Source organism: Prunus avium, chromosome 8, assembly GCF_965620075.1.
Source record: "Prunus avium chromosome 8, drPruAviu1.hap1.1, whole genome shotgun sequence".
Taxonomy (NCBI): Eukaryota; Viridiplantae; Streptophyta; class Magnoliopsida; order Rosales; family Rosaceae; genus Prunus; species Prunus avium.
In genome coordinates, this window is record NC_142291.1 from 17,119,073 (window position 1) to 17,125,054 (window position 5,982).

Below are 5,982 nucleotides of genomic sequence, written 5' to 3' on the forward strand. Positions count from 1 at the left end.
ATTCGCTAGAAGTATGGAATACACCAACCACTCCAATTAGGAACGAACTGCCGTTGAACTTGAATTGTCTAATTTGGAACACCTATTGATTTCGGATCGAGCCCCGAACTTGGGCAACAACATAATATGGTGGGAGGAGTAATTTAGTGAGTTTTGTGCGAAATCCAATCGCTAGAAGTATGGAATACACCAACCACTCCAATTAGGAAAGAACTGCCGTTGAACATGAATTGTCCAATTTCTCACACCTATTGATTTCGGATCGAGCCCCAAACTTGGGCAACATCATAATATGGTGGGAGGAGTCATTTGGTGAGTTTTGAGTGAAATCCAATCGCTTGAAGTATGGAATACACCAACCACTCCAGTTAGGAACGAACTGCCGTTGAACTTGAATTGTCTAATTTGGAACACCTATTGATTTCGGTTCGAGACCAAAACTTGGGCAACATCATAATATGGTGGGAGGAGTCACTTGGTGAGTTTTGAGTGAAATCCAATCGCTAGAAGTATGGAATACACTAACCACTCCAATTAGGAACGAACTTCCGTTGAACTTCAATTGTCCAATTTCTCACATCTATTGATTTCGGATCGATCCCCAAACTTGGGCAACAACATAATATGGCGGGAGGAGTCATTTGGTGAGTTTTGAGTGAAATCCAATCGCTAGAAGTATGGAATACACCAACCACTCCAATTAGGAACGAACTGCCGTTGAACTTGAATTGTCCAATTTGGAACACCTATTGATTTCGGATCGAGCCCAAAACTTGGGCAACATCATAATATGATGGGAGGAGTCATTTGGCGAGTTTTTAGTGAAATCCAATCGCTAGAAGTATGGAATACACCAACCACTCCAATTAGGAACGAACTGCCGTTGAACTGGAATTGTCCAATTTCTCACACCTATTTATTTCGTATCGAGCCCAAAACTTGGGCAACATCATAATATGTTGGGAGGAGTCATTTGGTGAGTTTTGAGTGAAATCCAATCGTTAGAAGTGTGGAATACACCAACCATTCCAATTAGGAACGAACTGCCGTTGAACTTGAATTGTCCAATTTCTCACACCTATTGATTTCGGATAGAGCCCCTAACTTGGGCAACATCATAATATGGTGGGAGGAGTCATTTGGTGAGTTTTGAGTCAAATCCAATCGCTAGAAGTATGGAATACACCAACCACTCCAATTAGGAACGAACTGCCGTTGAACTTGAATTGTCCAATTTGGAACACCTATTGATTTCGGATCGAGACCAAAACTTGGGCAACATCATAATATGGAGGGAGGAGTCATTTGGTGAGTTTTGAGTGAAATCCAATTGCTAGAAGTATGGAATACACCAACCACTCCAATTAGGAACGAACTGCCGTTGAACTTGAATTGTCCAATTTCTAACACCTATTGATTTCGGATCGAGCCCAAAACTTGGGCAACATCATAATATGGTGGGAGGAGTCATTTGGTGAGTTTTGAGTGAAATCCAATCACTAGAACTATGGAATACACCAACCACTCCAATTAGGAACGAACTGCCGTTGAACTTGAATTGTCCTATTTCTCACACCTATTGATTTCGGATCGAGCCCAAAACTTGGGCAACATCATAATATGGTGGGAGGAGTCATTTGGTGAGTTTTGAGTGAAATCCAATCGCTAGAAGTATGGAATACACCAACCACTCCAATTAGGAACGAACTGCCGTTGAACTTGAATTGTCCAATTTGGAACACCTATTGATTTCGGATGGAACCCCAAACTTGTGCAACATCATAATATGGTGGGAGGAGTCATTTGGTGAGTTTGGAGTGAAATCCAATCGCTAGAAGTATGGAATACACCAACAACTCCAATTAGGAACGAACTGCCGTTGAACTTAAATTGTCCAATTTCTCACACCTATTGAGTTCGGATCGAGCCCAAAACTTGGGCAACAACATAATATGGTGGGAGGAGTCATTTGGTGAGTTTTGATTGAAATCCAATCGCTAGAAGTATGGAATACACCAACCACTCCAATTAGGAACGAACTGCCGTTGAACTTGAACTGTCCAATTTCTCACACCTATTAATTTCGGATCGAGCCCCAAACTTGGGCAACATCATAATATGGTGGGAGGAGTCATTTGGTGCGTTTTGAGTGAAATCCAATCGCTAGAAGTATGGAATACACCAACCACTCCTATTAGGAACGAACTGCCGTTGAACTTGAATTGTCCAATCTGGAACACCTATTGATTTCGGATCGAGACCAAAACTTGGGCAACATCATAATATGGTCGGAGGAGTCGTTTAGTGAGTTTTGAGTGACATCCATTCGCTAGAAGTATGGAATACACCAACCACTCCAATTAGGAACGAACTGCCGTTGAACTTGAATTGTCTAATTTGGAACACCTATTGATTTCGGATCGAGCCCCAAACTTGGGCAACAACTGTTGTGTAAATACAGCTCCACCAAAATGGATTAAGCTGCATCCTCAACTTGTGATACTCGCAAGTGCACGAGCCGTTGGTAGTTTAGCATATGTAAGTGCGAGGTCGATCCCACGAGGATTGGTGATTGAATGATCCAATTCATTTCCCTACACAAAATAGAAATGAAAAAGAAAGGAAATAAATATAACAAGAAAGAAAGAAAATAACTAACTCAAGCAGATAAGTTCCCAAGTTCAATTTAGATTAATGGATTGATTCTAGCTAAAGTATGATTAAGCCATGGTGTGTGGTCATAACCTTGTGTTCCTAATTCCCTAATTTGATCATTTGTTGTCTAACCTAAAATTAAGCATTAGGAACCCATTAAGCATAGAAGAACATTTTAAACAACCAAGTATGTATCTAATCCCTGTTGTCGAATGTCCATACATACTCTTCCTATTCATAGTTCAATTCGAATTAAAGCATGGTGTATACTCTTAATTCAAACCAAGATAGCTAACATGCAAGCCCAAATGGTGATCAATCATTCAAACTAGCATATTAACTTATAAGCATAATGAATAAGAACATGAACCATAATTGAAACTTGGAAACTAATCAAACTTGAAACTAAAGAAAAGAATTTACATAACAATGAAAATTAAAGTAGAACTTGGAAAGACTTAAAGAGAATTTCAGCACAAATATTTCATTACAACAATTGAAAACTAGAAAATGTAACTAAGAGAATTTGAGGGAGAGAAGGGAAGGGAGCTCTAGAGAAGTGTTTGAGACCTCCCCCCCTTGGGGTGTGTTTACAAGCTTAGAGAACTTCCCTATTTATAGGCCTAAGGGAAGTGAAAATCTGAATTCAATATGGCTAATGCATACAACACTTGTTTTATAAAATCTGAAATGGTTGATGCACTTGTATTAGAAAATCTAAATTGGGTGATGCACTTGTATTAGAAAATCTTGAATTGGTTGATGCACTTCACCAATAGATCCCACCAGCAGCCCTAGCTCATCTTCATGTCACCATGACCAAGCTTCCAACCAGAAATGATAGCTCATACCTAGCTCACCATGACCAAGCATCCAACCAGCACATGCTGAGGTCAGCATGACCAGCAACTTCAAGGGCTTACAACTTGGGCTTCTCTTAATCAAATTAGGACTTTAAGCACTCGAAATTGAAGTTCAGAATGTCTTCTTTCCAGCCATATGTTATTTGGGCCAATCCAAGGTCGGAGGAGGAAGTTAAGGCCGAAACAAATTGCTAACTCATTTTCCGCGCTGATAAGATCCATCCTGAGCATGGTTCTGTGTTTGCTAGGTAACGGACTCCAGATTTATCCAATGGGGCTGAAGTTTGGATATGTTATAGTACACACCAATTGGAACAACGTTCATGAAGAATGTGGCCTCATTAGAGCTATGTAGGTTGTTGAAACAAAGCTTGCAATATGACCTACGGAACTGGACTGGCAGGGGGCTGTAGCCAAAATGAGTTTGTCTTTAAGCTCTTCATCCATTCATCCAAATTAAGCCTTAACATGCTTGAATTGCATGAATTATGCTCTCTAAAGCCATCATTATTACCTAAAGCTCAATGAACTGAAAGATAAACACAAAAAGGATTAAAAGCACAAGTTTAACTCAAAAACATAACCAAATCATAAGCTAGAAGGGTACAAAATGATATACAATTATGAACCGATCAACAACATAATATGGTGGGAGGAGTTGTTCGGTTCATTTTTACACATGATTTTTCATGTTATTCACCCACTATTTTGAGTTAGTTCTTAACATTTTATAGCTTTTTACTTCCTTTTTGTGTTTTCTTAGATTTTACCTTGGTTGGAATGAAAATGAGCTAAAAGTGCATTATTAGTTATAAATTCTGTTTTTGTTCATTTTCGTAGGTCAACTTCTTGGCCTGGGATCAACATGCTCTGGTGCTCGGATGAGGTCATGATCTTCATGAGATTTGTTCCAATGGATGTTAACTACAACATATTCAAATTTGAGCTCAATTGGACAAGTATTGCCTATCCAACCAATCCAGCATGTTACCACAGCTCTGGAAATCCGGATTTGGCCAGCTTTTACCTCCTTTGTGTCATCTTAATTTCTTGTTACCATAACTCTTGGTAACAAGGAATTACCTTTGTAAAAGAGATATTTTCTGAAGTATTTGGCATCTTTGTGAGTCAATGCTTCATAATGGCAAGGGGACAATGGGCAAAAGCTTTAGAGAAAGAATGAGTTTTATATTAAAAGTGTGAGTAGGAAAAGATGGGAAAAGGAGCAAAAGCAATTGGCAATCAGATATGGAGGGAGCCTTTGAACGTGGAAAGCAATTCAATTCTAAATTCTACACAATTGAGAGCAGATTTTGGAGAGCTTGGAGCTAGGAGAAAGCCAAGGTGCAGCCAAGCAAAGTGGAGAAGAAAGCTTCCACCATTGATGACCTTGAAGCTTTCACAATTTTCTCAAAATCTGTAAACTCTTTCTAATTTTATTTTGAGTTTGTATTTGGAATAAGTATGAGCAACTAAACTCCATAGCTAGGGCTTAGGTTGAAGCCCTAAACATGATTACCTTATTGTTTTGATGCTTGAGTGTATGAATTTCTAGATATTGTTGATGAATTCCAATTCACCAAATTAATCTATCCTTGATGTGTGTTTTTCCTTGGTTGGCCATCTTTGAAAGCATGCCTCTTGAGATTGTTGGGATTATATGTATCTTCATGTTATCCTAAGCAATAAATGGATGAAGTAAGAATCATCCATGTGAATTGGTTTCTTGAATACCTAATGTAAACACCATGCTATTAGGATTCTTGTGATGTTCTTATTCTCTTTGAACTTAATGGGTTCTCCTTGTAATTGAATCGAAGTACGAACCATACCTAGGTTCGGTTATGGGGAGGGCACAAGTATTGTAGCACGAACCATGCACTTTACGTATATTAGAGAGAATCAATGCGTCTTGAGCCACGACCCATGGTCTTGATTGCGAACATCTTCATCAACAAGTTTAGAGTTCATCACTTGAGTATCCATGAACATAGGTAGAATTGTTTAGGGTGGATTCCGAAACCCTAGTGTTTGTTACTTGGTACTTTCACATTTTGATAATTCATCTCTGCCATTCTCATTTAAATTCAAAGAACATTTACTTTCATGCAATAGAATTAGGTCACTTGAACCAAACCAAAACACCCCCCCCCCCCCCCCCCCCCAATGTGTGTGTGAGTTGTGTGTTTGTTACATTGTGTGTCTTGTTTACTGAATTCTGTTTATTTTCGTAACTGTTTTGGACTTTTGGTCCGCGTTGTGTTCTTGCATTTTCTGTGCTGAATCCAACCGTATAAAGAACGTGAATTTTGGATAAACGGTTGGAAAGTTATAGGCAAAACACTGGACATAGGTCGAAACTGGAAAAACAGAGAAACGAATCTGCCCAAAAACGACCGGTCGTTACTGTTCAGCGACCGGTCGCATATGAATCTGCCCAAAAACGACCGGTCGTCACTGTTCA